The sequence below is a fragment of the Lichenostomus cassidix genome, chromosome 4A (genome assembly GCF_008360975.1).
Source record: "Lichenostomus cassidix isolate B80296 chromosome 4A, HeHo_3.0, whole genome shotgun sequence".
Lineage (NCBI taxonomy): Eukaryota > Metazoa > Chordata > Aves > Passeriformes > Meliphagidae > Lichenostomus > Lichenostomus cassidix.
Genome location: NC_139485.1, coordinates 9,197,417 through 9,220,282, shown reverse-complemented (window position 1 = coordinate 9,220,282; position 22,866 = coordinate 9,197,417). Strand labels below are relative to the sequence as shown.

Sequence of the window (22,866 nt, the reverse complement as noted above, 5' to 3'; positions counted from 1 at the left end):
ATAGCTGCAGCAAATATCTTGAAATTCATATTTATAATTTCTTGGTAATTGTCTGTGCAGTTTGACTGGGATCATGATGCTTCGCATGTTGGGTTACAATGCTTTTCAAAGGGTCACTTCCAGATTTTTAGGTAGATATGATGACAAAACAATCTCTTTTGAGTTCAAAAGTTTTTTGCCATTCCCCACAATAAATCAGAGTTCAGCTTTGGCCAGGTTTGATTTCCACACCTCCCACTGACTGCAGGGCCGACAGCCACCTCCCCACCTGCATGGGAGGTTGGACCAGCACCTCACTCAAAGCCATCCTGTTTGTCAAGTGGCTGAACCTGTCAAATTCATCCATCTCATGGGATCCAAAGGCTGGCAAATGGAGTGGAGGGATGAGAAAGACGCCCACTTTAAAGAGAGTCTATGTGTTTATCAGCACAAAAAAGAGCAGTAACTCCTGACTTCCTAATGCACATCAAATTTCACAGGAGACAGGGAAAATTCCACCCAACTCACAGAAGGGGTTATTAGCCACATCTAAATATAAAGCTGATCAGTGAAGCCTGATCCTGCAAACACATATGCATGCTATTAACTTAAGATATACAGGGTGTTGCAGCAATCTCTGTGAGGTAACTCATGCATTAAATTAACCACATCTATATTATGGGAATTAGAACAGTGCAGCAATGTCTCTTCCTTGGGATTCACATTTGAGGACTTCTGGAAGGTGCCAAAAACTCGGTGTCCAGTTTTGAAGTGTCAAATAACATAATATGATTGAAGGGTAAGTAGGAAAAACCCTCCAGTCCTCCCTTGAAGACTTCCAATTGTCAAAGCAGGATTTGCATTTTCCCCTCCAAGTTCTATGCTATTAACAGGGGCTCTCAGCCTCTGTGCATATTGCTTTATTTCCATCTCTCTAGGCCATATATTCCCAGATTTATCAGCTTCACTGAATGTGCTCCTTTTATTCCTTGATAATTCCATGTTTACAAGTTAATGACCAAAATAGGGAAATTCAGCCTAATGGTTATTCTTTATGAACTGGTTTATAAAACAAGATCAATTTTGTATTAGAAGCCCATTTGGACACATTAGCCTATATTGCTGCTACACAATGAAGTAAACAGTCAACACTGAATCTGTCAATAACATGCATTGAACATTTCTTCCTATTACCTAATTCAATATCAAGTTCAACTACACTTAACTTGTATAACACACCAACCCAGGAGTATCACTTAACACTCAAACCTATTGCATTTAATTTGCCACCCCCTGGCCTGTTCATTCAATTTATCAGAATTTTTCCTGTAAAGTAACTGCAACAATCTGCCATTTAAACTATCTTTTTACTTTAGTATCACCTGAAATATTTATTGCCATACATGTTTTAAATCGAATCAATAATTAAATTACTGAAGAGAAATGATCCCAACAAAGACAGCAAAAGAATTCTACTCCTCAACAATTTACCAAAATGCACTTCCCATTCCCTGCTACTCTGGTTACTTATCAGTATTAAAAATCTTAGGCATCCACTCCATATTCAGACAGCTTATATAAAAATCTGTTGCATGAAACTTTGGTAAAAAGAAAAAGCTTTCTTGACATGGAGAAATACTAAATATTGTATTTTCTCTTCTGCCACTCACTTATAAACAGGCAATCTTATTTCTTTAACATGACTCACCTTTCAGAAATTCTCTCTTACTCATGTCCTTTAACTTATAATTTTCTACGTGTGTCCTTTTGGCAACCATGAATTAGAATTTCTCTGCCAACAGACTGAAAATATTTTGCTTAACAGGACTCTAATTTTCAACCTTTCATGTATGCTGTCATTTTAAGAACAGTGACTAAATTCACAGCTTTCAGTCTCCTGGAGACTTTTGTATCAAATATGCATTAAAAAATAATAATGGCATCAACAATTTATTTTCACTGTCACATATTAGGATATGCATAGTATGTTTCTGTACTTCAAGTGATTTTCACTTGCTCTAACACTTGCTTACTAGCACTTTTTCAAACATTTGATGTAATATTTTCTATATTTGCAATGTTTCAAAAATATTAAAATCCCCCAAAAAACCCTCACTGCAACTCCCCCCATGACACAGAAAAGCAGGGTAAAGACGACATTTGTTAAAAAAAGTATTGTTATTAAAATTTGTGTCAGTCTCTGTAATGTGACACATTCACTGCACCAGCCTAGAGGGACCCTGGCTGGGCCTCCTGCCTGGAAACAAGGGGAAGAACTGAGAACACCTGTAGCAGCTTTTTTTCAGTAGCAGAGTACTCTTCCAGCATCCAAAATATGCTGTTGAAGGACTTCTGACACATCCAGTTTGCATTCATTCACACCAGGTTTTAAGCACTTTATCAAATGCTGGCAATAACCTCATCTCCCTTCCTTGTGTTTAACCCTTGGTTTTATTTGCAGAGATGAATCATGTGCTTCACTTCTCATTTTACTAGGATAAATAAGTAGCTCCTATTATATTACACACTTTAATTTCTTCTCATATGATAGATTCACTGTTCGCTTAATCATCATAATTGCACTTCTTTCCATCTGTTCTCATTTAAGTTCATTTTTCTTGAACAAGGATGACCAGATTGTACCTACCTCTCAAAATAAGATTAATGCCTTCAGTGATTCTCATTCTTCATTATTTCTTCAGCAGATCTTAAAAAAAAAAGTGAATGCAGTCCATTAAGTGTATTGCACAGACTACAGAATAACCTGAATAATTCAGTACCATTAATAACTGAAAATCTACCAAAATTTTAATATCAAGTTCTGCTCTTAAAAATTGTTACTTGGATTTTGAACCTAATACAAGATGTCTTTGATATCATCACATATCAGTGTTATACTTGGCATCAGGTTACACCTGAATTTAAAATCTTATATGATACACACTTTACAATGTTCAACAAAAATTGTCTCATTTCAGAATATTTCATCATCACCATCAAATGTCCTCAGTTGGAAGGGACTCACAAGCCCCTCTGAGTTCTACTTTTAAAACCATGAAATTTGAAATCTACCATGAAAGCCAAAGAATAAATGGCCTTCATGGCTGAATTTGGGTTCATTCTCTCTCCCTGTCCCCTCCATTCTCATTAATTTTCTTCACTTTTGCCCCAATATCCTGAAGCAGTACTCTCAAAAAACTAAAATCAAAGCATTAAGTCTCTGTTACTGCTCCTGCACTCAGAGAAATTTCATCAAGTCAGAGACCAAGTCAAAGATAGTTTAATATTTTTTTTCCTCTCCCTTATTATGAATTTTTTCAACCTAATTAGTAACACTACCCATACCATCAATGTGGTAGTGAGGAGCTCTCAGTAGAAAATTGTTGATATTTAAACCATGATACATACATAGGGGAAAGAAAAATACAGGTTAAAATCTGTATTTCTTTTGTTACATGAACAACTTATTTATTACAAGTTTTCAGGAAAAATAATTCTTGAAAAGCCAAGCCAAGATATGAGGCCTTAAAATGGTGATATTATAAAAGAAAATCGTAATTATGAGAGCCGACTCTATTTTAGAGAGGAGGTAAAAGATCTTTTCAAAGCACCACTAAATATGTTATGTTTTTAAAGGAATCTTCAGAAGTGAATCCACATCATAAAAAAGAATTAAATTCTCTATAGGATATTACACCCATATCTTAAAATCTCAGCACTTTTAATTATTCGCCATTTACGTTTATAGTAAAAAAATATTGGAAGATCACAAACTCATTTCAGGCCCTATTGTGTGAAAATGTAGCTCATTATGGTTCTCTCCCTCTGAAGAATTTCCTATTTAGCCTAAGATACAGTAAGAAAAAATGAAAATGGTAGGGCTGTTAAAAACCACAAGTATACTGGTCTATCATACCATTAAGGTACTCAACTTGCCCATTTCTGGAGTGGAATATCATACATAGAGCAATTAGTATTATTATTTTCTCCCTATTTTTACTGCAATAAAGAACATACTGAACACACATTACTGAACTCTGTAATATTATTTCATGTTATAAAGACACTTTATCACAAAATATTAAGGAGCATCTAATCAAAAAATATCCCTCAGAAAACACTCATAGCATGTTCCCAGCAAAGCCTGGCTCCAGCTTTGGGGCTGCAGGATCTCCTGGCTGTTCTGTAATTTACATAAACACAAAACACATAAAACGCTTCCAGCTACTTTTACGAGAAAAATGGTTGAACAATTGACATCAGTAATCACAAAAGTAGAAAGGGCTGAAGAAAAAGCCAGTGATACGTTCAATAAGAAAGAGAATTTTCATTCATTTGCATATAATTTTTACACTTAGTGTTCTACAACAGAGATCAGAAAAAGTGATTTTTCACTATCAAAAGATGAAGGCTGACAAGGAAAGAACACCAATGATACCTTTTTCTATAGCAGTTCATTAATAAATGCAGTTCTTGAATTTGAATATGTGACATTGTCCCCCATCTCCTGATTTCAAAATTTGCTAATTTTGACAGTTTTCCATATGCACACAGGGAAACAAGTAGCTCAGAATCTCTAGGTTTCCCATGAGACATTAAAATTCAGCTAAAGAATACAATAAAAACTAATCTTACACCTTACACTAACCTCTTAAGGATGTTATTGCCTTTCCTACCTCTACTGTACTCCAACTTTCATATTACAGCTCTTTAAGTAGAAAGTGAATAATTCTACTTAGAATTTCCTAGTATAAAGTGGAAGTCCAGCTATTAGTAAAGAAAGCCATGTCCACAGCACACTAAAAGTACCTCTTTCTGAATGTAGAAACCTCAACTTTGTGAGGCTTCTCAAGCTAAAATTTGTTTCACTCACAGAAAAACAGGACCAGTTTCTTCTTCTGCTGCTACATGGAGGCAGGAAGAGAGTTCTGGTATGCAAAACATGGAGCTGCTTCTCCTAATATGAATACACATAAATACAAAGGAACCTCAGCTGAGTTTGCTCAGGCACTTCTCCTCATGTAATGATGATGTGCAGTCATTCAGCACAGCTGATCTCTCCAGAAAGCTGCATCTCTGCCACACAACACTTCCCCAAACACAATATAATATTTGTGAGCTCGGGATTTACTTTTATCATATCACAATATTTCTTTGTCTATGAGTTTGTTGGATGCATAAGCTGTAATGGACTTGGATTGTTTGGGTAGATGTGGAATACTAAGAAGCAGGATCTCTCATTTCAAACAAAATTTCCTCTATTTGACAAGACAGCAAAATAATTTCACTGAAAAAAATCCTAGTGAACAGAACCATTTTAGTTTAATAAATCCATCACACATCAATAGAATTAGCATACACACATCATCCTGGATAAAAATCACTATCAAGTGACACATTACAGACTTCTAAACACATTTTTTGAGTTGAACATCAGTGTGGTTGAGTGCCAGTTTACAGTTACAGATCTCTCTGTACATGCAGAGCACAGAACTCTGCACGCAACACCTCCCTGTCCCTATTGTAGCATATTTGCAGTGGCTATAAACTGTCTTTGTGGATTAATGCTATCTCAGACTTTTTCTTGGCTTATGAGTAGAATATGAGAGGGCAGAAGTGAAGTGCCTCTGAGCCAGCCTGTGCCCACTGGAGCTGACAGCTCCAAGAGGAGTGTTTTAGCCAGGTGATAAAATCTACACCCCACCTAATGCAACCCAAGGTTGGCCAAAACCCCAAGGAATAAACACTTGCCTTGTATTTCCCTCTGTATTCCCCCTGTCTGGTGTCATGGCCTAAGCAGAAATCTCTCAATATCACAGGATCAGAATCCCAGGCTGGAAGGGACCTCAAGGATCATCTGTACCATCCTTTCTTGGCAAAAGCATGGCCCAGGCAAGGTGGCCCAGCACCCCATTCAGCTAAGTCACAGAAGTGTCCAATAGCAGGGAAAGGCAAGAACAGAGATGTAATGAAAACTAATGTATCAGATAACAGAGACAACCTGTCCTTTAGATTTATTATTTGACTTTCTGGAGGGATTTTATTATTACTGATTTCTAGACTTTGATGCTACAGGGATGCCTGTTTTGTCAGGATTCATAATTATAATAGCATAAAAAAATAATAAAGAGTGTACTCTATCCTGCCTTGAGCATAATGAGAAAGCATATTTTATACAGAGCAGTAGCCTGTAAATAAATTAGTGTTAAGCTTATTTTTAGTAGCAATACTAGCAGTCACCAGAAAGTTTTTCTGTAGTTTTAACAGTTAACCAAACTTCATAAGCATTCTAAAAATCAAAACTAAAGTTTATTCAATTAAATTCTACACATAAAAAAATTTCCTTCAGCTGTTGCCAGCATGAATTTAGATTGGCAGCAGAATAAATGCAGTATTTCAGATGCTGGCAGTCACTTCTTTGCACACATGAGGGCAAACAGCACACTAAAAAATATTTCAGTTTTAACTACTAGATTTGAGTGAAAGCCAAGGAGCTGAGGGAATCCATTACACGTGATTGGGTCCATTGCAATTGAGGAGAAGGCAGTGACGTGCACTCCTGAGTCTCTAGAACAGCAGCTGTGATGAGGACAGATAACAGGAAGGTTGGTTTCTCTATAGGAAACTGAAATAACATATTGCCCTGCCCTTTGATACAAGGAGAGAGAAGCACACCGTAGGTTATTGGTTTAAAGGAATTAAAAAATAATAAAAAAGGCAAAAAACATTGGTCAGTTCCTAAGAACTTTTGGATCACTTTAAAAAATGAGATGATAGCATGGCAAGTTAGAGGCTTAAAATCAGACTCTGCCATGTGAACTGTGAGCTCTCATGAACTCAAAGTCCATGGTATGTTTTTAAAAGATCTCATAATTAGTTTTGTGAACCTACATGTGAGGTCCTTCCACTGAGTGATGCCCCTCTGGCCCCAGGCCCTGATATTTCACAGTGGTGAAGAATGCTTGACCATGGTGCTGTCTTGGCTCGGCAGGTGTGATAGCAGAGCTGAGCAAACCATAACAATCCCATCCTGTGGAATCCTTTCCCGTGCTGTTGCAGTTGGGGGAGCATTACCTACTTCCCTAAAACACAGTATGTTTGTGCCAACATCACTGATAATTCACCAGAAACTTTGTTCATTCCTTCCATGTGGGCAGACACTTAAAAAACCTCAGTAGCAATCTCTGCCCAGTGGTATAATCACTGTGGTATAATTCTGTGTTCTTTTCATAGCAGAAGTAGAACATGCACTTAAGTTGATTGTAAAAATTATGTCAGTTTTATTGCAGAATGTCTGTCCCGTGATTATGAAAGAGTTGATTAGTTCTGTTTTTTATCCAAAGACCTGTCTGATAACATTTTTGTGAGAATATAAATGTATTTAAGGTATTTAATTTCATATTAGTCCACAAGGTAACAAGGAATTAACTCTAGTGCATGGACAGCAAGACAAACACTAATTAGGGTCCAGGTTCCTACAGAAAACCATCAGCATGGGAGTAACCTGAACTCAGTCCTTCTCACATTTAGCAAATCTCTTCAAAGTGTGTGAAAAAGCCTTTCAAGGACTCACTGTTTCACCAAGTGAGGAAGGATTATCACAGAAATGGCAAAGCACCTATTTCTGACACAAAGACTTCCCTCCTCCTGCCTAATTTGAAGCATCTGCTTTGTAAAATGCAAATCAAAGTGGAGTCAGACCTTCCACTTCAGAATCTTTTTGAATTTACCTTGACAGTTTTCTACTCTTTAATGAAGTAAAAATGAGTAGTTTGAGAACTCCTGACCTACACTGCAAGTTTGTTTTGGTTATTGCTCTTCTTAAGATAACTGGTTTTTGTTTTTCTCATGCAGCAAGTCTGTCAAAATTAAGACATCATTTTGCCAGTTTTATTAATGCAAATATTTCTTGGAGAAGAACATGTAGAGACAACAAAAAAGAAACCTTTCCACAGCATTTGTGACAGGATTTCACAAAACATTTTTGAGCAAATTTAGAGTAAAATCTGTAAGAAAAACCCTTTCATTTATGAAAGCACAGACACTTCTATGAAGGTTATATCAAGTGTACATTCGTTATGGATAAAGAAAAATGGCCTATAAATACATTGAGAAATTAATTAAGAAGGCAAGAGAAGGGGACAGGATGCAACAGCTCCTTGCCTTTGAAATCAAACATTTGCCATAAATGGGACTGAAATAGAAAAGAGATGTAGGGAAAAAGTATTCAAGAAATATTTACAAGTATATAAATACATACTAGGCGACTGAATAGATATAGATACCAAAACATCTCCTGAGAGGGGACAAAACTTATACAAGAGAAAACTTTTTTTTTATTTGGGATAGAAAATAATAATTCTCTGTGGCTTTGTTTTGTATCTGTATTGACTCGTGATTTAAAAACACAACTAGAAGGTAACAGTTATTTGAACAGAACAATGCTGTTTGTTTCCACTTCATATTACAACAGCATGCTTGCTTTGGCTGTAGGGAAAATATTGAAGAGTTCAACTTTCTTCAAGGTTTGGGAATATGATCACACAATAAACAAGTATTCTTCCAGCACTCTAGAAGCTTTCAAACTTTTCTAGAAGCTTTTGAAACCATTGAACAACATTAATATTTAATGCATAAAATGGATAAATGTTAGGGAATGAAGAGAGATAGAGGTTAAGTTATTTTCTAAAAACACCAAAATAGATTGCAAGTAAGTCTAAGCTGAAAATTTATATATTCTTGAGTCCTTAGTTTGGTGAGGTTTTTTTGTGTGTGTGTTTTGTTTCATTCTTTCACAATTATTATTTGCATATTTTAATTTTTGAGGCGAGTCCAGAAATTTTCACTTGGTCTTTAATGCAAATATACCATGCAGGTATTTGCAAAGACCTTTTCTTCTAGCCATTAGCCTGAGGGTGTTGAATCTTACTCCTCATGTCCTGTATTGACTTCAGTATAAATCTGATGAATAAACCTTCAGCATAAACCTCAACCTCCTCGTTCTTCTCCTGTCTTTTCTTCCCTTTTCTGACCCAGGACTGATAGTTGAAAATACTGTGTTTTCCTTTCCCCTTCTTTCCATAACAACACATTTACACCCATCTCCACTGTGTTTTCTTCCATCACCATCATCATCATCATTTCATTCTGTTATCCTGCTATAGTTAAGTACTTTTGAGGCTAATCTTGGTCCTATTAAAATTAATGGATGCCTTGCCATTAACTTTGATGGAGGGAAAATTAGCCTCTAACCTCTACTCTGTTTAGTTCTTGCAGGAAAGAATTCCATTCTTAACTCTCTGTTCCTTATTTATATAGCTATATTACATACTTATGGTATATTCCTTCATTTCCATTCCAAGTACTCTCCTAGTTTCTTTCTCCATGCTATACATTTTTTCTAATTTATTATGTTTTAATATTTCAAAATGTGTATCGAAAACAACTAAATGTGTTAATGCCACAGCTGGTCATCTCTCTGTGGGCATATTTGGACACAGAGAAACTTCTCTGGTAATGCAAGACAGCTCGATTTACTACCAGGGAATTGCACAGGTACAACCAAGGGCAAAATTTTAGGCTTTAACAGAGCTGGAAAGCTCAGTAGAGTAGCTGATAGTAAATATAGCATAATAAGAGACAACATTGCAGTAGAGTTTCCCAATCTCTCATTGTCTGTATCCCTAGCAATTAATATCACAGCTGTCAGACAGAATTGACCTGGATAAATCATTTCCCCCAATCAATAATCCCAGTAGCAGTGATTCGTATTCCTCCTCTCTGTCAGTGTATTTTACCTACATAAACTTCTTTTACCAGGTCCTTTTGGGAGAGCCTCAGGAATGTGCTAAAGGCAGCAGGGCTTGTCTTGCTGATGTGCAGCACTGACTACACGGGGCTGAATTCTCATCAGTAAAATCACTGGAGTGCCTGTTTGGAAGGTCTGGCTCTAAAGATGCTTTCAACACCATAGCAGAGTAAAACAAAACTAAAAACATTAAAACAAAAGAGGATATTACAATAAAGTCAGACAAGAATTTGAATATATTTTTGCAGCTGTAGAGGAGCAATGCTGACCCCTGAGCAAAACTGGGTGCAATTAAGTCAAATTAAGGATTTTCAAAAATGCACCAAAGATGGAATGTTTTAGTGTTGCTTTCTTTGTGTTCTGCTGGGATTTTAGAGAATTTACACAATAGTTATTCACTGTACTGAACATATCACGTGTGATGTAATATCTATATGGAGATTGGCATTAAACAGTTAAACCAGAGTGAGCTACTGGGTGAGCAAAATAAGGGTAAAGGAGAGAGGAAGCCAGGCTGGCTCTACCTCTGATCAGCCAGTGCTTTTGCAAATACACAGCTGAAGAAGCCAAGACACAACAATTTGAGCATCATAAACAACTCCAACTAATCCACTAGAAAAGGTGGTGAGACCTCTCTAATACTGCTTAAAGTGATCTGCAGATGGCCCTCTGCAGCTGGAAGTCTTTGCCTTCGGTCTTCAACCACATATCATTCCCTTGGAAAATTAGTAGCTATAGAATCATCCATCTCTTTCTGTTGAACAGGTCTATTTATAATTACAAATTCATGGCCTTTTCTGGATGAAATATTCATGTAAACTCAACTGCCAAACTGCACTTATGGCATAGTAAACTGCAAAACATTATCATATTAAAAGCAATTCAGCAACGTGCTTCATGCCAACATAATAAAAATGTCATTTTAAATATTGTTTAGGAGCACTAGTTTATTTTTCAATGTAGAATCCCAAAATGTATTCAGGACACAGTATATCTTGAGAAAATGAAATCAAAGTATGAGGCAAAGTGTTGAACACAAGCAAATAATTTCCAGGTACTAGCAAATTGTTTTATTTAGTGAAAAATGTCTATCCTTCCCACTGCTTTTCTAAGACCTGCTATGGATGTTCTACACTTTTGGATGTTAGGCAAACTTATAACTAGTCGTTAAAGAGATAAAAAAAATAAAGATAACTGAAGAATATTTAGATGGCACTTGAAAGGAAACACTTATGGTAATATTTGCAAATGTATATGCATGTATACTGACTTCAAAGATTTGTAAAGACTGGAGAAATCTTAGATCTGGTGATTAAACAAACTGAAAAATCATTGAGCATTTTTAATTGAAGTAGTAATATGTAAAATTAAATAAATCTGTATGTAACGGTAAAGATAATTCTACACCCTTGTAAGAAGTCCCTCTTCATCTGTCTTGTAGCACTTTTAGGTTCTGGAAGGTGCTCTAACATCTCACTGGAGCCTTTTCTCCAGGCTGAAATATTCCAGTTCTCTTGGCTTTTCCTTACAGGAAAGGTGACTCAGAAGACAAAGCTCAAAAAGAGCATCTTATATATTTTCCTATTCTGAGCAGGATCACTAATTGTTAATGAAAATAACCTGAAATCAGCAATTCTGAAAATGAGGATTAAACTGGCAGATTGGATAGTGGAAAAAAGGCTCTAACTCAGAAAATACTTTGCAAGTAATAAAGAGTTGTCCTGTTGCTAAGAAATTAGGGGAATTTTGAACCAAATCAGGATGATTTTTCTTTCGACCAAAATAAAAAAATAAAAAGAAAATCCAGATTAGATGAAATATTTCTGACACTGTTTAACAAAAGCAAAACCAGTTCAAATAAATGTAATTCACAATTTACAACATGAAAGTAAAAATGGTCACCCTGGGACATACTTAGTAGCTACTGGATATGGTCCCATTCTCTGCTTTATTAAATATTTAAATATTGTGTACAACATGGAACAGTAGAAACAGTGGAGACTGAAAGCAGCTTGATGTGAATCACTGTGTATTCTCAAGGAATAGTCTATATTCAGATGCTCCTATGAGGTTGCTGCTGAAAACTTGAATATTCTTTGGCAAGAAAGGGAATGGAATCTGCCTTTCACCTCCAGGCTAAGCAAGGCCTGAGCTGTGCTGCAAAACGTGCTGCTTCTGTCAATACCCACCCTGTTCACACCACACAGCCCCCTAAATAACCCTTTCAGCCACATATACTGTGCTATTTACTTTTTCTTTCTCTGTCATCCTAATTTAGTGCTTAATGTGGGATGCCAAAACCAAATTATGCATTTTTTTTTTGTCACTGGAGCACAAGTGACATCCTTGGAGCTTGCTCAGATTCATGCAGGTATTAGAAAAACTGAAGATAATCTTTGTCTATCTTCATAAATTGTTCTCTTCCACAGAAAGAAAAATCTACTGGATAGTTGAAGAAAGAGGAAAAGAAGAAAAATATCCTCTTTTCTCAATTCAATTTTTTTTTTCTGATAGGAATGTGAATGAAGTGGTATCTAGGGGGAAATAAACCCAAGAAAGTAGAGGAAACAACAAAATTATTGACTATGTCCAAGAAGCATATTACAGGAAGGTGTTTTGGTCATAGACTCCAGCAGTTCTGTGTCCATTTATTAAAATAATTTTCCTTCAAAGCTGGCAAGAGCTCTACTTCCTGCTTATATGGTAGTAGGGCAAATCTTTGTCCCCAGGGAAGTCTTTCCTGCCCAGGGTGGTGCAGATGGCATGTAATGTGTGCTGACAGAGATTTGCCAATTTTCTAATGTTATTTTTTACAATTGCTTTATTCCAACAGGTTTTATCTGTAGCAATTTTGTTTTTAAACGTTTAAGCTATTCATCTCTAGCAGATAATTTCTGGATGGCAAAACCTTGAGATGGATGACAGATCTTCAATTTTGGTAGTTAGCACACCTTATGACAAACTGATAACTCCATCTTCTCTTTTCTTTCTTCTTAAGAAAAAGATATTAATTGCTGGCGTAAGACTTTGCTATTGAAATTTTACTGTATAACAAAACTGTATTTTTTCACTAATATTTTGTAAAGAAACCTCTTTCTGGTTTAATTACTCTAAATTATTTACTGGCCTTGTAGCTTTCAGCAACACACAAAATTGTGTTATAGAGGTTCCTTGACAGGAGAAAGGGCTTACCACAGTTCTAAAATAACTGCAAGAGTTTCACATATTGCGGAGTGCTGCAGAATTTCTTTGAGACAAATGCAGTGCCAGATGTAGACACTTCTGTGGTACTGACTGAATGCCTTTCCAGGTACTCCAACAACATTACTGTGCTTAATCAATAGAGAGAGTTTATATTGGCCATAAAACCACAGAGCATGGTCTTCTAACTAGAGCCACATGATATGTTTACTACCAAACCTGAAAACTATATTTATTCTCTGTACTTCACATTATGGAGAGGAGGAATGACTCACAATTACTATTAGACATCTGAACCATTTCATTTTAACTGTGGAATATACTCACTAGGTAGCAGTATCAGTGTATAAAGGAAGGAGGGGGGCATGATCAGGCTGGGTTAATGCATATTCTTGTCACTAAATTTGACTTCAAAAGGAAGAAATGCACACAGATCCCCACAGGGTGCTGTGCTGCAGTGCCAATGAAGGTAAAGTCAGTGGCTAGTTCCTTCCAGGAACTTTAACATAAATACTATTTCTTTTCTTGTTTTCTTGGGTCTTTGGTTGGGGTTATTTTTTTGACTTGACAAAAATAAATACACAGCTTTAGATGCCGAATCCCCAGAGTATTTTGGCAAATAAGACTTTGAAACTCATCAGGCTCCCAACTTCCCCCAGAGAGCTCCCGTTTACCTGGGGCCTGGCTGCATGATGCAGACTAAGTCTAACTTAATGATAAGAATAAATCTAAATAGCACCTTCCAAATCACTAGACCTTTGGGAAATTCACAATTCTACTTGTGTGAAAAAGCCAACAGACTCCTTTGATAAAATGCTGCTCTACTGATAATACCAGTAAGTTGTTGACTTCTCTTTCCAGATGTGACTCACAAGAGAAAATCACTTTTCTATGTACACACTGAATATCACACTCTCCTCTGTTGCTACTGCTTGACTGTAATAGAGTCATAACAGAGAATAATTTGTGTCTTTCTGCTCCAAATTCATGTGTTTCTAATTTTAAGGTTTTCGTTTGAGTTTTTTTCTTTTCTTTTTCCATAACTGAGAAGAAAATCTGATGATGGTGATGATGTTGAAGTTGCTATACTGTCTAGAAAGGCTTTATAGGACTTGCATGCCCATAACATCCCCCACTAAAATTGCTGCCTAAAGTCTTAAAAATTTTGCTTCTATACAAAATGGTAGAAACATTACTCAAATAGTAAGGACTGGAGATATTTAAGAGCATGTGAAATGATTATGTGTCCCACAAGGTCAGGTGTTCCTCTTATAGAAATTACCTGCACAAATCACTAAAACATCAGAAATGGGTACCTGAGATTAGGAAACATCATGATTCAGATAGGCTACTTTCACATACACAATTCAGATCATAGTCTTCATGTAATAAAACCCCACATTATTTCTGAAAAAAACCTACCATTAATCAGTGCACGAGATGCAAATAAATCACTCACTGACACTTATTCAATATTATCAGTTTTATCCCCACTGTTTACTGTATGGTCTTATGCCTTGTTTATTGTACACGATTCAAACCCCTGACTGGACAAAATGATTAATTTCTTTAGAGCCTTTCTATGACATTCATCAGCACAGTATTTAGTTCCTTCACTACACTTTCATAACAACTATCTGAGATAAGTGCATATTGATATTCCTATTCCAGAGATAGCAGATGCAAAGCCAGAAATCCAAAATCTGATTTAGTGCTACAGTGTACATTAAATATCCAAGGCAGACAAATTTACTCCAGTTTCAGCAGTGAAGTCTCAGGTGTATATTGCATTCCCAAGTCACATGTCCAGGACATTCACAGCTCAGGTAAACCCTTACCAAGTGTGGGTTTAGTAACCAGCATAGAATTACTGTGTGTCAAGACCATGCAGAAAACCAATTCTCCAGGTCACTAAGCACGAGGACATCTTTTTTCTTCCTGCAACACCCTGCCTCATTCACTCAACTCTAATCAGAAATAAATGAGATGGAATCGAAACAGTTTTCTCTCTGCACAAGCCCCAAGGCCACCAACTGCTGGAGCAGTGGAAAGTTTTGAATGACCATCCCAGCATTCTCCTGTCCTGCTCTTCCCTAAGCATTCCCTGTAGGTAGATACCTGTCACAGATTACTGGGACAGATCAGCCTCTTCTCTTTTAACCCAAACTGTATTTTCTTTTTTTTCCCTTCCAAACAAATCCCCTTAAATTCTCTTATTGCCATCTTCTTATTGCCATATGCTTCCTTACAAGTGTAACCTGGGTGCAAGTGCTGTAATCTTCTTTGTAGACCAGTTCTGAAAAAGGATCCAGAACTTCCACACTGGGTTTCAGATATTTACTAACAACTGAGGAACAGGAAAATTCAGTTATTTCCTCCACTCTGCTCGGGGACTATGGAGGATACAGGAGGGAGAGTTTCCCTGCTCATGTGCTCTAACTCTCTCCTGGCAAACCTACACAATCAAAAGTTTCAGTTGCAGGAAAAGTCTTGTTTAGCTCCAGGGCTGGATCATACCCACTGTCAATAAAACTTCTACAAAGTTTGCTGCACAAATGAAATCTCAGAAAACCAAGCTTAACAGACAGTTTAAAAGTGGATTTAATTTTCAGAGTTTCATTTTAAATATTGAAAAATAATACTTGGGATATAACAGCTACTCTTCTTCCTACCTACTTCTAGGAATATCTGTGAATGGTATTATGAGGTGTCAGATAATCTTTTAGTTGAGCAAACCAATATATTTTCTTCTTGTCTCATTTATCATGTTACAAAAAATACACTAAAGTGGATATTTAAATTCATATTTATCAATATCAAAATGGTTTAATAGAGATTTGAAGGAAAAGTAATACATAAGTCCAATTTGAAAATTCAGCTTAAGAAAAACAATAAAATACCAAAAAAAAAATCTGAAAAGTGACAAAATCTGACTTTGAAAAATGCTGAATATTTCACTATTCTGATAGCTGCCATATTATATTGGTGTGGAGGATATCAGAACATCACAGGAGGATGGATATACATACAAAAGCATGTGAATTTGACTTCCAAAACAGCTGGTGAAATAAAAGAGAGGAAAGAGGAAAAGACAAATTTCAGGTTAGGTTCTTATTAAAAAAACCATGTAAGCTAACTCTTCTTTGTCGCCTAAATAAAAATTTATATATATATATGTAAAAACAATTTAATAGAAGTGATTTTTTATTACTTTTCGTGTTTGTTTGTTTTATCTTTTAAACAGAGCTTAAAGTTAGGCAAATATTATTCAGGGCCAATTTTGGTTTAATTGAGCCTGGGCTAAAAGACTGAACTGGAGGGATCTCTGGAGACTGCTGCCAAGTCTAATCTCCTGTGATGAGTACCCAGGGACAGCTGGAACTTGATGCATCTTATCAATCAAAAAATGAAATTCTGTGCAGACTGCAGAGCGAGCAGTACAGCACTGCTTCTCGGCACAGCCATTCTGGTACTGGTAAGGTATTTAATTGCAATGTGATCCTCACTATTAAAGATGCATGAACTTTTTAAATGAAAGTGCAGGGAAGTCTGGGAATCTCTTGCTCCTCAAGCCTATTGCTTATAATATTGCTGGTATTCCCACTGCAGGCATCATTATCATGATACAAAGCACTGAGTGTTTGCAGAACTGAGGCTTCAATCAGTCTCCATATGCCCAAAAAATCATTGATGAAAAGCATAAGAAAATATATCCTAAGTCTTGAAACAAGCAGTAAACAACAGATTTTATACAAAGACTACTGTGCTGGCGAGAAAACTCATTCATTCTTTTTTATAATTCCACGCATTTGCTCACACATTTCACATTTCTTGTTGACACAAAGCATAGTATTGTTTTATCTCCTTGTCTACCCATTCTGTTATGATATAAAGCCTTTCCTACCTCAGTAATATCAGCTCAATCTATCACTCCAGCCTAATGTTCTCATCAAAGCCAGGCAGCCTCGCTCCATTTCTCGTCTACAGCGTGCCACTGATGCATGCATCTTAACCTTCCTGCAGGCTCTGGGGGTGTCTGTGGGGTGGGGAGAACTCCAGCAGTGTGTACACTCAGGAGGGATGCACACTCAGGAGGGATGCACACCCAGGAGGGATGCACACCCAGGAGGGATGCACACCCAGGAGGGATGCACACCCAGGAGGGATGCACACTCAGGAGGGATGCACACCCAGGAGGGATGCACACCCAGGAGGGATGCACACTCAGGAGGGATGCACACCCAGGAGGGATGCACACCCAGGAGGGATGCACACTCAGGAGGGATGCACACCCAGGAGGGATGCACACTCAGGAGGGATGCACACTGTTCTCATGCCACACAGGGGCCACTGATCTCACGCTGACTAACCTGCTTACTCCCCTCTCACATCACTTTACTGACTTCTCTAATTGTCTCTACCTGTAAACTATTCTTTACTCTGCTTCCTTAACCCAATTAACTCAGGGAAGGCCAAATTTAAGTAAAAATTATATATCCAGAACCAACAAAAGCTATGTGTAAAGTCTGAAAACATTCAAGAATATGTTTCAATTTATTTCAGTTTATTTCTGTGGTTTACCCCAGAAATCCACGCTGATAGCAAATCTTTACTCATCTATTTAGGAAACTGAAACGAATTTGCATGCACACATAGATTACAGAGCAAGAAAATGTGTGTCTAATTAACATCAACGAACAGCTAATTACAAACAATAAACATTACATGAAGAGAATCAGTCTGCAAAAGAGACATGGAGGATGCCAATTTGATCATATAAATCCTTGATCAAATATTTCAGGGCAGCTAACACTAACAGGAGCAAATTAACTACTGGCTGCAAGGTTTTCTCAGGTCTGTAGAGGTTTCTTTCTGACAGGAGCATCTCACCCCAGCCCTGCATCTCACAATGAAAGCAGACACAGGGGGGAAAAAGTTGGTCATTTAGGAGGAAAGGTTCTGTTTGAATCAAAAGAGCTATATGGCAACCCCTCCCACCAAAAACAAACTGGAAAAAACTCAAAATACCCCAAATTTAAAACCTAATATTGTTACATAGGTCTTACTATGTTGTGCTGACATGTCTCCAAGTATTGTCACATCCCAGCTAAAACCTTCTGAGTTTTTTGTTTGTTTGGTTTTCTATTGTTGTTGTTGGATTTTTTTTTTCCATTTCAGTCTTCCTCAGCAATTCAGGTATTTATATAAAAAACAACACACCAGCTTGGCACTTCTCCAACCCCTGCACTGGGTGCAGCTTAGAGGGAGACAGCACTTTGCAGTTGTGTTTTTGTGGCCCACAAATTCCTCCTCATAAATATTATGTCACATATTGTACAGATGGCTCACATGAAAAATGTTTTCTAATGTGTTTATAACTTATTAATACAATTCTTATTTCCTTTACTGTCCTGTGCTTCTGTCTGCACACCTCCACAGAAGAAAAAAAACCCAACAATTTAAAATTAAAGCATCTGTGTTTCATCTTGAATAGTTTTTCCATCTTGTTGAGGCTTTCTGTTCTTTAACATCATGTTTTCTTCCAAATCAATATGTGTAGCTTACCAGGATCAAAAACTGTTGCAATGCTGACTTTTATTACTAGAATAAATATATTCATTATTCTCTAATGAACAGCAGTATCTGAAACACCTCGAACCATCCAGACAGCAGGAATTATCAGTGGCAATACAGACTAAAACATGAGATAAATGTGAATGTCTAACAGGCTTCCACAATGAGAAAAAAAAATCCAGTCAAAAATCCCAAAGTGTAAGAAATCCTCATCTCTATCCCTGACTTTTCTAACACAAATGTTTCTCAGCTCACAGGATCCCACTGACTGACAGGACACACTGATGATGTACCCACACTTTTTTTATTTTATGAGGAGTTGAAAATTTTGTGGCACATATATCTTAGTTGTATATAATTTTCAAACGTGCAGTACCTATTAAAAGGCGAATATAATTGCTTAGATTTGCTCAGGAGACAAATTAGTTGGTGGGTTGAATTTAACACTCTCCCAACTGCACAATAAGAGGAGTTTATCAGGTGGATATCAATACTTGTGAAGAGAGAAAAGATTTGAAAGTGTAAACTCTTTTTTTATATCCACTATTAGCTTTTGAAGGTACCCTGTTCCCAGTGTCTCCACACATCCTACTGCATTTGAGCAATAAACTGATAAACTGAGAGTTAACTGCAAAGAGAAACCAGATGGAATTTACATGCCTAGTGTAACTATTTAGAATTTGGCTAAAATACTGAAAGATAACTAAGAAGATAAGAAACCCATCCAATATTAAAAATAATTTTCCCTCAAGCTTTTGTCTCTTTGTGACTGCCTGAGTATGTGGGTAAATACACAAAAGGTGCACAGAAAGTTCATCCATTAATATCAGACTTCTCATGCATTAATTATAGGTATATGTCCAATCCCTTCTTGTTAAATAAGAAACTTGACAAGAAGCACCAAAAAAATTCATATTGTCCCAGATATGTTAGACTGTCTGGTTGCAGTGTATTGCAGAAGCCAGTGTACATATCCCACAGAAATTAAAGATTATACTTGCAGTACTCTAAAGCAACCACCAAGCAATTCAGGGACCTGTACAAATCTTGCCCTTGTGCTATTGATAGCTCTTGTCCTTGCTGCTGATTCTGAAGCTGTTTTAAAAAGGTTGCAGTAAAGAATTGGCACATGGTCTCGAGGGTGGGTAGATGAAAGGCTCTCAAGCTAACATGGCATGGGAGCCAAAATTCAGAGGTCAAAATCATAAACTATTTCTAGAAAAATACTCATTAATTTAGTCTTATTGAATACATCCTTAAGGGCCAATTTAAACCGAGTACAGCAAACACTATTTAAGCCCAGAATGCAAAAATGTTGCTGTTTTCCTGTGTTCATGTTTTTACATAACCTAAAGTTAGGCTTACACTGCTGCCACTAGAGCATTACTGCTTTTTACATGCAGTATTTAGTGAAAAAGGAAAAAATCTCCCCCATTTGCAGCAGCCACTAACAATCTGTGTTAAGTATCACTGAATTGCACAGCCCTCTGACTAGGTTTTAAATGGAGACAGACCTAAATGAACTTGCTGCTGGTCCTAGAAAGTATTTCACAGCAATTCTTGAGCAAGCGCAGAGAACTCGAGCTACAGCCACACAATACATCGAGCTGAGCCTTTCCCTCCCTGAGCAGCAAATGGATGTGCAGCCTGTGTCTCTCCAAGGAATTCTCATCTGCAATTTAATACTCTAAGTACCCTGGGAACCTGCATGTCATTAGACAGTAGTTACTACAATGTTTAAATTAATTCATAGAACAGTACAAGTTCCTGTGAGTGTAATTACATGCATGTGGATGGTGTTTGGATGAATGACTCCCATACCTGTCCACACCACTGCTGCAAATATCAAAAAGATTATTAAAAGGCAAACATCTTACCTGCTCCCAGCACAACACCACGACAGCCTGTTCCCTTCCCACTCCAGCTGATGCTCTCAAAGAGGCATCCTGGCAGTTACCAGCCTCAAACAAGCTCTGAAGGCTCTGCCGTGGTCTTAACAACAAGCCCTAATCCTGCCTGGCATCCTGTGATAAATAAGTTGTTAGAAGCCGCTGGAAGCTGGATCAATGCAAAGAAACATCACCCCAACGAAATATGCACAGGAATTTTGCAAAGCAGGAAGCTGCTGAGAGAGAAATGGCATTGTTAGAGTGTTAACAGCATCCAAGCAGCTGCGCCTGGTCCTTGGCAATCCCAGTGCAATGTCAATAGTGTTACTCCAAACGTTTCAAAGTCTCTTAGCATTGCAAAAATAACTATGAATACTACCATCTAAAAATACTGCAGTAATTCATCCTCATTCCCTCTCCCAGCACCCACCCTGGGCATTTACCCTCTGTATTTTACCATTTAGGGCACCAGTTGAACATTTGGAATGAAATGTTAACAGCCCTATGGTTCATAGGGTGCTTATCTATCTTGGCATCACCAATTATACGGCTCAATTACTCAAAAGAATTAAAATTTGCAGGCTCCTATTTGGACTCCACTATATGTAGGAATCCTACAGATTTGTCTTCCACTGTGCAATCCCTGGATCATATCACAAAGCACAAGAGACACAGTGGATTTGCTGGATTTGTACTGGGTGTTGGACCAAAAAAAAGTAAAGATTAAGGTAAATATTCACTTAGAACAACTGTGAACTGAAATGCAGGGCTTTGAGTCCATTTAAAATAAGAAAGAGTCATGGTTGAGGGATTGCATAAATGAACTAAAGATTGAATGATATGAAAAATCACCAAGATCTTTTTTCCCTCCTGGCATCCAAGCTTAGCTAAGAAATAAAATAGCTGAAGAAAAAAAGAAATGTAAAATGTGAGATCAAAAGTTTTTTCCTCAAAATATGAATATTTTTCAAGATCTCACACACTCTTTTATTAAAATGGATTTCAAAATTCATCCACTTTCAGGTCTTTGCTTGATAACTGGAACATTTTAAAGAACTCTGATTTACACTAAAAATATTCTACACAGCTCTAACCAGAATACTCATGAGTTCTCTTCTGTGACAGCTACTCCCTCTACAGCTTTTGGCAAGAGACTGAGGATGAAACTTTGTCTAGTAAAGTCAGAGGGTATTTCAGTGCTGCTTTAAATGTGGCCAACATTTCATAATAGGATCGTTCCCATCTACAGTAAGGCAATCAGGCATGCCTGAAGAGTAAGAACTTGCAACATCATTTATAATTGACATATAAAATCATATTCTAAAATGCAACATTTTCAGTCCTAAACTGTATTTGCTCTAGTAAATACATATTTCATGATCATCAGAGATCACCAGTATTGTTTTTCTTAATTACATTTGCAAGTAATTAATGCCATTGCTGCCTTCATGGATTTGAAGTATTCCCTAAATGTTCCTATACTGAGCAAAGGGGGAATACAGTGATAACGTAATCTAATTGCAAAGTCGAATTGTAAAGATTTTTAATAGCAACCACTCTACAGCATTTTTAATTTTCTGTCTGCTTCATGAGCATTAAATAATTATTTCTCACATTACCCATGTGAGTGGATTGCACCCCTCCTGTCTGTAGGCTTGGTAATTTATATTCTCAATCTACCAAAATGCTGAACATTCTATGCTTGAGAGATGTGTATTTCAGATGCAGCCTGACTACCAGTGGTGCAAATGAGTTCTGTAGCTGTTGTATGCCATTCTTCTAGCAGCATCCATGGAAGTTTGTTACAAGGTCTGGCTGTAGTACTGAATCAGATTTCTGTATGCTGAGAAACTTTGAATGAAGAGCTTTTCAAATCAGCAGATGAAACCTTAGGAAATCATGGGATGCCATCTGCTTTACTCTCTTTAAATTTTAGCACTTCATATTCTAAATACCTGCTTTCAAATGCATGTTTTAGAATATTATTTCTAGGAGCCAAATTATGGTCAAAGTTGATGCCACAAGAAGAAAGAAATATAAGGATGTACATGAAACAAATGTCACTACCTGAAGAAGGACAGGCTTTCTTGCACATGTTATTTATAGGAAAATACTATAATACAAAAAGTTATTTTGCAGACCAAGTGAGAAGGATAAATCTTTCATCTTTAATTTCACAAGGCAGTAGCAATTTTATTAGCAAAAAGAGCTCTGTGAGACTACCCACTTTCTCTTGGAGCAAAAAACTTCTTGAATCCTAGACTGCCATGTGGACTTCATAATAATTTGCTCTGATGGGGGCAGATTCACAGACTGTCACTGGCTGCCCTGAATCTTAACAGAAATATGGGCTGCAGCAGTTTCCCTTGTGTGTTGGAAGGAGCAGAGGACTCACAGAATGGATTATTCCCAGGA

The 22,866-nt window shown here is 37.1% G+C and overlaps 1 protein-coding gene across 1 annotated transcript in view; it reads right to left on the bottom strand.

The window, feature by feature from the left end:
* The window catches only part of TENM1 (teneurin transmembrane protein 1), a 452,127-nt gene that overhangs the window by 333,284 nt on the left and 95,977 nt on the right, over window positions 1-22,866 (bottom strand). The window contains exon 2 of the mRNA XM_085060418.1: window positions 2,627-2,686. The gene's annotated coding sequence lies outside the window, so the exon portion shown is untranslated. The remainder of the gene's footprint in view (window positions 1-2,626; window positions 2,687-22,866) is intronic.